The sequence below is a fragment of the Armigeres subalbatus genome, chromosome 3 (genome assembly GCF_024139115.2).
Source record: "Armigeres subalbatus isolate Guangzhou_Male chromosome 3, GZ_Asu_2, whole genome shotgun sequence".
Lineage (NCBI taxonomy): Eukaryota > Metazoa > Arthropoda > Insecta > Diptera > Culicidae > Armigeres > Armigeres subalbatus.
Window position 1 is genome coordinate 47,592,336 of NC_085141.1, and position 12,912 is coordinate 47,605,247.

Sequence of the window (12,912 nt, forward strand, 5' to 3'; positions counted from 1 at the left end):
AGAAGCTTCTGAGACCCATAGTGTTATATACCAATCGGCTCGACGAGCGGAGCACATGTCTGTCTGTCCGTGTGTATGTATGTGTGTGTACAAATGCTGAAAAAAACATTGGACAACTTTTCGTAAAGTAATCCGTAACCGATTTTCTCGCAACAAGTTTCATTCGAAAGGGGACAAAGCCTTGTTGGTCACTATTGAATTTGATAACGATCGGTCATTGCGTTTAAAAGTTATGAAGAAAATGGTACATCGAACTAAGCATATGCGGTATTTCGAAAAATTTCGTTTCAGGTGGTTCGAAACGAAATTCCGCGGAATTTCGCGGAATTTGAGCATGGCGAAATCTGATTTCTTGATTTCGTTTCGTTTCGAAAAATTACAAAAATTTCGCTAGAAAAAACTAGCTTCAAACGAAATTTAACGGAATTCCGCGGAATTTCGAAACAAATTTAAACTCAAATCAAGCTTTATATTATCAAAAATTTTGGCTGCGCCGCTGAACTATATCGTAAAGTTGTTTTCACAGGTTTTCAGGTTACACATTTTTTTCTATTAACGCTTACTACATAACCCCATTCTTAGTAGACAAATACGTATGTAGTTTTCTTCTATAAAACGACTTCAGTGTTTCCAAGATTCAAATTCAAATTATGTGATATTTTGTTTACTATTTGCACAATATGAATGCGGAATCGATCGTGGGAATGCAGTGAATGAAAAAATCAACCTTGCGTAGCAGAAATTTGTTTAACAAGTGTGCAATATATCGTGTTGATGCTGATCACGCCAGCTAGTGTGGTAGAACGCGAAGTGATAAAACTAATGTCTGCACCGAAGAGCACAAAATTATTTAGTGCGGAATCGATCGTGTTGTAGAAGCTTATTAAACGAAGTACATTGATCTTGCGTTAGATATGGGTCTGCGAAATTCATTCTGAAATACCTACATAACTTTATGCATTTTAGAAAGGTGCACAGGATTCTTCTAGTGAGCAAATGTATGCTATATTGAAAGGAAAGGTATTCTACCAGGATTTGCGTAACAAATGTTTTATGTGCCGAGCGGAAGGTCACCGAAAGGATGCGTGTCCATAAAGAACAAAAATGAACGATCAAAAGGAACGATCAATCGGAAAGAAAGAGGCGAATATGGCAACGCAAGGTGGGCAACGGAAATCGTATTCCGGTGTCGTTATCGGATTTGATGCAGCAACCCGTCAAACATCATCGGATGCAGCGCAGAACGACGTAATTGAAGTGGCTGAGGAAGAAGTGATTTGATTGAATACCGATTCAACTGAACGGATGAAACCATTTGAAATTCCCGATTTAATGGTGGAACTCGAAAAACTAGCAGAAACTATGACATTCAAGAATAATACAGATCGGATCTGGTTCGTGAAGAAAGGAATCATGGGCTACACGGACTCCTACAGAAAAATGAGAGAGGAAGAGGATAAAAAGCAACTAGCGCAGTCTACGAGTCAGCCGAGTGGACCAATCCGCACAAAAGAAGACGTCACGCAGAAATGTTTCTGAAACTTCTTCGGAATAGTTAGTTCTATTATTTCTTATGTTTTCGGCTCCGTAGAGTTTATTATTTAACATCAGAGCCTCATAAATAAACAGATTGGTAAAAATGTGTGCTATATATATGTAGACGAAGAATAAGAAGGAAATGGCTGTTACGCTCTTTTCAAATGTTGGTCTAGTAATATCAATTCTCTATCTGCGTATACGTTTGGCAGATGTGGATACATGACTGAGTATCCCACTAAATAAAAAAATAAATCTAAGCATTAATTTCCTAATTTTGAGCACGATACTATAAAGCTAGGCTGACAAGACAATATGAATAGAGGTGTGCGCCGGTCCGAAAATCGTCGTCGGCCTTTGGCCCGAAAATGTCCTTTCTGCAAAACAAACATTTCAGCCAAACCGCATTTTCTGCCAAATGACCAATTCAGTCGAGCGACACTTTTGGTCGAATGCTTATTCCGGCCAAATGAACCTTTCGGCTAATTGAGCTATTCGGTCATCTGTTTTTTTTTCAGCCTAAGGAACTGTTACTAGATGTTCAGCCAAATGTAGTATATTAGGCCAACCAACTTTCGGACTTACCAACAAACCACTCAAGCTCTAGCTGGAATAAGGGCGAATGTCACAAGAGAGGATTCTCTTCACCGATTTCCCCTCTTTTGAATAAAAGTGACACGCAGGGGATTTCTTTGAAGTTTATTACCTCAGAAAACTAGAAAACAATGAGAACTTGCATTCTGAGGTTATAAACCGCAAATAAATCTTCTGCTTGTTACTTTTATTTAAAAGAGGGGTAGTCAACGGAAAGAATTCTCTCTTGCGACATTCGCCCTTTTGCCAGATAGAGCTTGAATTTTAGCTATAAAGTCGACTCTCTACATCTCGATGTTCTATATATAGATATCTCTCCCTATGTCGATAGTTTTCTCGGTCCCTCCAATCTACATACATTAGAGCCTTCTACATCTCGATAACCTACATATCTCGATGTCTTCTACTTCTTATTGGCATCACATCCCCCACTGGGCATTGACGCCTCGCAGCCACAGTTATTAACTGCGAGGTTTCTAAGCCAAGGTACCATTTTTACATTTGTATATCATTAGGCTAACACGATGATACTTTTAGGCCCAGGGAAATCAAGACAATTTCCACCGGGAATCGAACCCAGCCACCCTCTGCATGGTCTTACTTTGTAGCCGCGCGTCTTACCGCTAGGCTAAGGAGCGCCCCCTATCGCGATGTGTTCTTCTGGTCACTTTTTGTTCAAGTTTCTCTCTCTCTATGTCGAATTTCTCGTGCGAATTTCTAGGCTACTAGACCATCTTTGAACAATAACAGTCACATAAGCGCTTTAAGGTTCCCCCAAACACACGCGACACGACAGTCGTGACGTCAAAAAATCTATTTCAACGATAATTTTTTGGATTTCAACAAGAAATCCTTTGAAATTTACATTCGAAGTTTATCTTACTTTTCATGGTGGAATTTCCGAAAATTCAACGAAAAATTGTATGGAATTTTTAAGGATATCATTGGTATTTCATTGAAGCTTCGGATTTTCCACGGAAAACTCTGCGAATATCTTCAATTTAGAATCGGCGTGAAAAATTATAGACCACCGGCGTGACAAATTTTAAACGGTGGCGCGCCGATGCAAAAATGTCGGCGGAGGCTGCGTGCTAAAAATTGTCGGCCGCGGTGGCACACTTAGAGGTGTGAAGTATGCTTCAGCATAATTATGTACATAACCTTAAGTGAGCTAAGGTTTTAAACGAAATTTGAATCCATATATGAAAAATCCCAGAATTTCTAAATTTTTATGTACTTGCTAATATAAAATTGATCAGATTCTCCACGATGAATTCCTTTGAAAGCGGCACAAATGCTGGGGTATTATTGCCTTATTGCCATTGTTATATGCGGCGAGAATGCGGCGATTTATCACGGACTGCCTCTTCTGTTATTATAACTCTAAAAATAGATATTTGACTTCGAAAAAGTGAAATCAGAATTGCGTAAAACCATTTTAATAAAAATTCCGCGGAAAAAAAAATTAAAATTTCGTTTCGTTTCGAAAAATTTCGAAATAAATGAACCTTGATTTCGTATCGTTTCGAAGTCTCGAAAGTAAATCTATATTTCGTTTCGTTTCGATCCGAATCAACATAGACATTTTAAATTTCGTTTCGTTTCGTTTCGTTATGAAAAAGTGTGTTATCGCATACCCTTACATCGAACCATATAAGCCCCCTATGAGGTTGGTGTCTTAACTAAATGCGAGAAAGGCACCACCAACGCTAGGTGGATTGTTCGATGGCTACTCTTATTACCGGCCGCGCAATGCAGAACACAATATCGGCCGATCGCGCGATCGTGCTGCAGTCCGAAACAAGAGAAATCACGCACCGAACTGATTATCTTTATTACCGGCCGCGCACTCCAAATAACCCAGATTTTTTGAAGAAATTATTTTGCAGAAATCCTAGAAAAAGAAATTTTCCAGAATTCTCAAGGGATGGATTTCCCCCAAAATGGTACCGGTAGGATTTCCTAGTTTGGAACCAACCTTATTTCGATTGGATTTTTTGCTTTTTCCCTCTTTTTGAATTTCGGTAAAATACGCTGAACTACGCTGTAACGCTGAAAGGGGAGAGGGGGATGCCTGAAATGTGACAACAAAATAATAATAACAATAACAAACATCCTTCCTGTGACAACTGTGGAGGTGCAGAGGTGTTCTTGGTCTCTAGTAACAACGGTTGTCACGCTAATGTTTCCTCCGTGCACATTGAGGATGGAAAGCTATACCCAGGGTCCATCCAATTGGTTTTCTGTGCAGTTTCGCTTATTCTGGTCAAGCACGTAGTATAGACTACGAATTGTACGGTCATCATGCTGATGCATGCTCATTGCTCATGCTCTTATAGAATACCTTGTCAAAACATTTGTTGTGAGTTCCTCACTGGAAGGGACAATTGTAATTCCTTCGTTTCCTATTATTTTATTATTATTCAAGGGTACACTTTTACACCAATAAGCTTTCCAACATTTCTGTATAATACCAAACAATGTTTGCATGAGAAAAATGTATATTACCAAAATTTCATACAGATTCATGTACACGAATCTTGTTATACAGAGCACTTTTGTCATTGGTAGTTCAATTTATTGTATCATTCCATCTATTGATAGTTTGATTACATTTTCAATATCTTGCGCTTATTTGTCAAGCTCATAATTTAGTTACTGGTAGCAGGGGCTACTTTTATGAGTTCATATTATCACACTCTTCTTTAAAGTTTTGATATTTCTGGTTCACAATGTCTAGCCTCAAAGGATCTCACGTCGTCGACTCAAACCTACGAATAATTATACTGCCTGTCATATGTTAGTGATCTTTACTATTGAGTAAATTGAAATGATTCATTTCTATCAACACACAAAATTGGGCCAACGCTGTTCTTCAATGGTTAAAAATACTTCCATCGTCAACGCGCTTCTCGTGCTAGAAATAAACTTCTCAAAAGCAGAGGCATCCGATTCACAATCGCGTCAATTAATTAATCCACAACCATCGCATCGTTTCAATCTCCCATACGTGACGCTTGCAATGCATTGCAGCTTCGGACTGCTCGAACCATCACCCATCTCGAGAGATCATATTTTAATGCAATAATAAACACATAAAGATAAGACCCCATCAGCTTAATTCTGCCCAACCAGTCAGTCAGTCACCACAACCCTTCATCGCGGTATCTCTATCACTCTTGGTCGCTGTCGCTGTCTCTGCACTAAACCTCCTCGTATTATGGACTAGAGTGGCATCATCATTTCACACAGAAAGTGTGTACCAACCAGAAAAAAAATCGCACTCTTTTAAAACGATGACAGTGCTCGGGTAGTGGCGGCGACGGCGGTGTGGCTTAAGCCATATATCGGCTCATTTTATTATTTTTCTCACCCACATGCGCCCTTCCTCCGTTTCCATCCACCCAACTCCATTGGACATGTGCATTCCGAGCGCGCTCACTACGAGCGCAGTCATAAAAGCGAATCATTTTCATTTTCATATGCTCAGCCGCCTTTCGCTGTTGTCGTTGTCGCCGTCGTCGCTCGGCATCGGTTGCACTTTTCCGTGCAACTGCGAAAAAATATGGCGCGTACTTTCATTCCAGTTCCACCGCCACCGCCCGCCTCGCAACCTCGCATGCCCCGTTCAAGCGCAGCGAGGTGGGCGCGCAAAAATGCGTATGTGTACCAACAACAAACTCGCACACACACCCTTCGGCCGCTCCATCGTGACGGTTGTTGGAGCAGTGCGATGCAATAATCCGGCCCGGTTCTGCTGCAATGGCAACTGGCTCGAAATGCAACTGCAACTGCACCAGCTGCTGCAATTAGTTATGACGTGCGAAAATAAAATGTATCAAATTTCAACTTTTGTGCGCGTCTGAGCTGCAGTGAGGGTCTGAGGGGGCGAATGGGAATGAACCGCGCGAATCCACCCCCGTCGACCGACGATGCTGAGCTGACGACGACCGTCCTGACACATGATGCTATCACCCATTGCCAGCGTTCCTCCGAACCGAAGCAATGCAATAGTGCAACGGGGTTTGCTGCACATTTTGTTCACTTTTTTCCAATTTCAATTATGTGGCCGCGGGGCGGAGGAGGATTCGACGAAGGGGCAATACATGTGAAATTGTAGCAAAAAACGACGATGGATTGTTTATTTTTGGAACGCTTCAAATTATCCACGGTGGTAATTTTAATACGTACCGTCGGAAGTGGTTCTCACACACCGACGGGGTCTATACTGCGGGGGATGGTACACGGGAAGAAAAATTGGTGCTCGTTGCCTGGTGGAGGGGAAGCGTGTGTGTCGTTTCAGAGCTAGTGAGAGTGATGATAATACAAAACAGATCCCTTTCAACGGGACGTCAAATGGGCCCGGCAGTTAGAGGCAGCTACGTGCGTTGATATGATTATGTAAATTGGTGCGAGTTACATAGTCAAAGCGTGTAGCCAAGGTGAATGCACCGTAGTCAGGGCAATGAGGCGGTATCTGCAGGTTTTGTCATCAGGAAAATGTAATGTGAAGAGACCAACGAACTCCAACAGTGATATCCCATTGAGCGAACATCTAATAGGGCTTTTAGTACGTAAAAACTGTCAACTTTCAACAATGAACAGTCTTCTATTTGTAATTTTAATCGATTCGTTCCACTTCCTTACTGCTTTTATTACCACATCCATGCTTTTCTAATAAATTTAGTAGGTATGTACTTCTGATGCAATTAAAGTCAATCGCAGTAATTTTTCTTCCAAGTTAAGAAAAATTGCTTTAAAGTGTATTCTAAGTTTCAAATCAAGCGCAAATTACTTAACAAAAATTGGACGTTTAGAAAGAGCTACTTTAGCTAAAAAGTTAACTTATTGCGCCAAACCTATTTTTGGCAGCCAGCTACATGAATGAATTATGTTGCTATTGGAAACAATCTCCAACAATGACACTGTATGACCTCGTTGTTGGCGTCATGTCAGCTCCACCCATGGGTTCGAACCTGTGCCCACTAATTCTACCACCGCTGGCGCTGTCATGCTTCGATCGGAATGCCATACGTTCGAAGGTTTTGTCATGTCATTTTTGCGGCTATGTTCAATACCACCCGAAAAATTGATAGTTATGATAAATTATAGATAATTGTAGCCGAAGCCCCCGACGTGTCCATCGTCGTCAGTCGATCGGCCGTCCTCTTTGTGTCCATCCCATTGCATTGCTTCAGTGTTTCTATTCGAACAAACGTTTACCCACCAAATGGTCGGGATAGAGTCCCGCCGATCCGGGTTTTGGGCTTCTGACTTAGAACGTCAATCTTATGGCTGTCGTCCCGTTGAAACCTGTCCACCACCCGGTATTGATGACGCATTCACAGGCTCCACAGAGCAAAATATATACCCTCTGCTCAATCATGAGCTGAGCTAGGGGTTTTATATTTCTTTAGGGTTGTGCTATTTATATAGAAGTGAATCAATGTTAGGGCAACTTTAAAAGAGTTACACATTTTCATTCGAAAATTGTGTAGTTAAATTACAAGTTGTATTGCACAATACAGAATTGACCTAAATTTGACCTTTATAAATCAAAATGATTTAATTTAAAAGTGAGCTCCAATACGTATTTAAACAGCAAAACTTTCCAAAATGGCTGCGAATTTCGGTTGTGGGTACCCTTGTTTTATTGAAAAATTAATCAATATCGCTGTATTTTTCTCCTAACTTTTTTTTAATGGCGTTTTTATGCAGTTCAATAATTATTTAGACATAGGGTAATTTGCTATTTTCCCATGAACGGACAAATGACAAATGATCCATAAAATGATCCATAAAAAACTATATTTTGATCCATAAAACTTCAAATTTGCGCATTTTTTATCGTGATGATGATCCATAATTTCAGTAATATGATCCATAATTCTGGCCATTTGATCCTTTGATAACTATGTTCAAATGATCCATAGTTTTGGTAATATGATCCATAAATTTTGCCAAATGATCCATAGATTTAAAAAAATGGGTGGATCAATTAATAATAATTGGCCTTCTTTCCAAGCATTATGGATCACATTATCAAAATTATGGATCATATAAACAATATTATGGATCATATGACCAAAATTATGGATCATATTACTGAAATTATGGATCATCATTATGATAAAAAATTGCGCAATTTTGTTATTTTATGGATCAAAATATAGTTTTTATGGATCATTTTCCAAAGATTTATGGATCATAAAATTATTGTTTATAGAATCTCCCGAACTATTTTATGAATTTATGGTAGCGTTTTATGGCACATTCAGATGTTATTTACGGATCGTTTTTCATTTTTTATGGATTGTTTCTGCACATTGAACGGTGCAAAGTAAGGGTTGCCAAAATTAGCCGTTCAACATTTGATTTCTATCAATTAGGAAAACCTCTAATTGATAGAAATAATGAGTTTAATTTATATGTTTGTTCTTCGGGTATGTCTAGTTATTGTACACACACTTTTAGGAACTAAGCCTTTATGGCCTGTTCACAAATTACGTAACTCCAAAATCTGAGTTTTGACCCACACTTAACAAAAAGAAACATTTTTATATGGAGCTCAATATAAAAGTGGTGCACGTTATACTTATTTTGCGTTGAAAAGGTTATAAGCAATAAATCTGCATACAAATAACATTCATTGGATTAAAATTTAAGTCATTTTAGGCTGGACGACAAAAAATAAAAACAATCTAATGGCTAGGAATCAAGATATTGATCGTCAAACATGACCATTTTGTATGGAAAACAGGGCTGTACGGTTTACTTATTTCGGGGGGTGTAGTGAAATTATGGTGGTATCTAAATTTCAGAAGTTCACAATATGAACTTTTCAATTGTTGGGTATAGACTTGTGCAATGTTCTTCACAATTGTAGAATAAATAATTTTGGGCAACTTAGCTCAAGAAACCATATTTCTATCATTTATGGTTCAAATTTTTTAAGTTTTTTTTTACATAAATACGTATGGGCGTATTTTTGACAAATACTTCGTTTGGGTTACTACCGGCCGGACTCGATTATCCGGAGGCTCGATTAACCGGAGGCTTGATTATCTGGAGAAAATGGCTCGATTATCCGTAGTAATATTTTTACCCTTCTTACAAAAATAGAAATATGTATTATCAGCGTGTATCCGTAACGTATCCAATATGTGCAAGACTCCTAGTAATGATAGTGCCTTTCTCGCTTTCCTAAGGGGCTGTTCACAAATTACGTAACGCATTAGGGGATGGGAGGAAGTCAGACCAAGCGTTACGGCCCGTACAAAAAAAATTAAACCTTCCATAAAAAAGGGTTGCGAGAGGGAGAGTGGGGGGTATCTAAATTATCTAATTCAGCGTTACGAATCTTGTGAAATCTAGTGGGCTTCGTGGCCGTGCGGTTAGCGACGTCAATCGTCTAGACGCACGTGCTATGGAGTGTGGGTTCGATTCCCGCCCCGGTAAGGAGGAAACTTTTCGTGATCGGAAAATTCTCCACTGGTCCACTGGGTGTTATGTGTCCGTTGTCTAATGCTAGGTGTTAAGTGTTCAGTCTGTACGACCTGTACGGTCGAAGACGGTGTTTCTATCTTTTTTTTATAGAAAGAACCCTAAGGGAACGGAATCGGAAATAAAGAACATTCATAAAAATGGCTAATTTATGAATTTCAATTCAAAGCACCGATATTTTAAAGCTTTCGTATGTGCATTCTGAGTACAGCATTGACATTGTGCCTCATGCTATCAAATGGTCCTCCGGAATATCCGGAATGGGTTCGTTCACAAACTACGTAACGCAAAATTTGACGATTTTGAACCTCCATTCTCTTCCTCGCAACGCTTTTTGTATGGAAGGTTTAATTGGTTTGTATGAATCGTAACGCACGGTCTGACCGGCATGTAACAACAAAAAATCCTTGTGTTTAGGGAACATCCATTAATTACGTAACGCTTAGAGGGGGAGGGGGTTCCCTGAAGTGTGACATTAGGTTCTGCACCGTCTGTATCTAACCTCAAACTGATGACCGATTAGTAGTACTTCGTGCTGGACTCGGGGGCAGCCAACCAATCACGAACTCGATCCTTGTCGGAGTCAGTGGAAAGTACTACTGAACTGTCAAAAAAGTTCATTCGACGAGGACCGAATTCATTCGTGACGTCATGCTGCAGAACCTAATTTGAGCGGATCGTCTTCTCGAACAAAAGTTCATTTTGCGTTCATTATGCGACCCGCTCAAACGTCATAATTTCTTGGGGGAGTTCATTTTGCGTTAGTCTATGTGGTTCGATTTGAGGTCCCTCCGTGAACTACAAAGTGGGCAACGTGCGAATACTGACCGAGCTGAATGTAGACGAATTTTATTTACTGCAGAGGCCTTAGTTTGAATAAATCAAATCAAATAAATTCCGTTGTTAGAATGTCAAATGGTGCTATGCAATGAAATTCATTTTTTTTGTTTTATTCCACGGATGTTTTGGAATTTTCGGAAGACCAAAGTATGTATAAGCCACAACATTAAGTGCATACTCATAATACAAAAACAAATGCATCAGAAAAATCTTGGTGCTTAAGGTCACTCCTGACAGAATCCAAGTTTCAAAGTGCTCGCGTTTTCGGGGGCACACCACTCGATACGGAGGCGGCGAACAACTGTCATTTTTGTTGATTCAGCTTTGCTGCGTCGCAGCATGCGTGAAATAATAAAAATGACAGTTGTGCGTTTTTTCCGTATCGAGTGGTGTGCCCCCGAAATCGCGAGCACTTTGAAACTTGGATTCTGTCAGGAGTGACCTTAACGATATTAAGAAGTTTAGAAGTTTTTGGGATCCTCCAGATTTCCCGGAAGACCACACGGTGGTTAGAGGTGTGCGCCGTTGCCGCCGACAATTTATGGCAATCCCGTTGAAAATCCAGAGGATTTTTCGTATAAAGGCTATTTTTCTTGAAAAGTCCTTACATTTTTTCGTTCAAAAGTCGAAAAAGCTTTTCGTAAAAACTAAGAACTTTTAATGAAAATTCTGAAGAATATCCTTCGAAATCTCGAAAATGCTGCTTGGCCGGACGAGGCGACATAAATTCAAAAACGGTTTGCGACGTACGGGTGAAGATCATACGGCCGAACTGATAATTTGGCCGAAAAAGATGTTTGCTTCGACAGCTCATTTGTTCGAAAATGGCGTTTGGCTGAACGGGTCGACGTTTTTCGCTGTATAATCCGATCAGCCAAATAGCATTTTCGGCCAAATTGCCGTTCCTGATAAACTACCGTTTCGGTCAAATAAAAAGGCCTATCCCAAGTAACATTTTAAGTTTTACAACGCTCTTGAAGACTATAATTTAATCTTTAAGAGTGTTATAAAACAAGCATAAAACCAAAATGTTTCTAGGGATTCGACCAAACGACCTGTTAGGGCATACGGCTTTTTCGGCCAAATGACTATTTGGTCGTACCGCCAAACCAAACGGTATCGGACAAATGGAATTCGGAATTCGACTTTCAACCAAACGACCCTTCGTCTTTTGAAAATTTTCTTGTAGAATTTCCGAAGAATTACATAAGGAATTTCACGTAGAAATCCAAAGAAATTCCATAAAAAACCAGTTGAAATTTCGTTGGAAATAGTTTTTGTAAAACTTTTTTTAAAATCATAAGGAAATTCTGTTAATCTCGAAGCATGCATGCCCGGTGGCATAGGCAAACTCCTAAACAATTTTCCGTGAAAATTTCAAAGAAATTCCCGTAAAAACTTTAGAGCAATTCCTGTTGAAAATTCGAAAAACTTGGAAGAATCTCCTGGGACAGCAGTTAATGTCTTAAAATATCCTGAAAAATAAAACTTTACGTTACGAACGTAATAAAAAAATCGCCAAGCCATCGCTGTCCAAAATTATGACAAAAGTAGCCGCCGACGATTTTCGGATCGGCGCTGACCTCTAACGGTAGTCAGAAACCATGAACGGACCAACGGGATATTTTATTAGATGCTATAGGGGAACTGATCTGATCTCCATCTCACTGAACATAAATTCATCTCATCGGAAAACAAAGAAATGCAGCACCAATTTCGTCGCCTCTTTTTGTCAACATGCGTGCTCACAAAAGATATTTTAGTTACTAGATAAAGATTGTCGCTTCGGTTCCCTTTGTTCTGCTGTCCGAAACATGTGTGGTACATACCTGTCAAATCGTATGGATTTTCCTTCTTTGACATTTAACTCCCCTATCCTCGCCAGCAAAAGATGTTCCGGACAGCGACGACAGCGACAATCTTTATCTAGTAACTAAAATATCTTTTGTGCTCACTGCTGAGAAAAATCACAAAAATAATAAACAATCAAAATTCCTTTCCATTGCTTTGTTTCTAATGGGATGGAAATAGGAGCTATGAGATGAAGTGGCGAACCGTTCCCCTATAACCAAAATAAAAATTATTTGAGCCAAAGTGACATTTTCAGCAACAACAAACAAAACGGCTCGATTATCCGGAGGGTTTGATTATCCGTAGTAATTTTTTTTTCAACACTCCGGATAATCGAGTCCGACATGTACTAAATTTTTTAATGAGACACCTTTCTGTTGAGGACTCGTTTATTTAAAAATTAAGGCCTTTTTCGATAAAAAGCATCATTTTTCCAAAATAAAGAAACGCGATTGAAAATCGGTTTGCTCCGTATTATCATTTGAATAAAACTTTTTTTTCATAGAAAATCTCAAACAACTTTTTAGTTGAAACCTGGGTGGTGCGGATAGAATCGATTTGGTTGTCAAACTGAAGCCAAAATTTTCT

General features: G+C 39.5%; 1 long non-coding RNA gene across 1 annotated transcript in view; it reads right to left on the reverse strand.

Annotated features, from left to right (window-relative positions):
* The window catches only part of LOC134228018 (uncharacterized), a 593,534-nt gene extending 581,197 nt beyond the window's left edge, over positions 1-12,337 (reverse strand). Inside the window, exon 1 of the long non-coding RNA XR_009983819.1 lies at positions 12,223-12,337. This is a non-coding gene — a long non-coding RNA (uncharacterized LOC134228018). The remainder of the gene's footprint in view (positions 1-12,222) is intronic.
* Between the last annotated feature and the right edge of the window lie 575 nt (positions 12,338-12,912).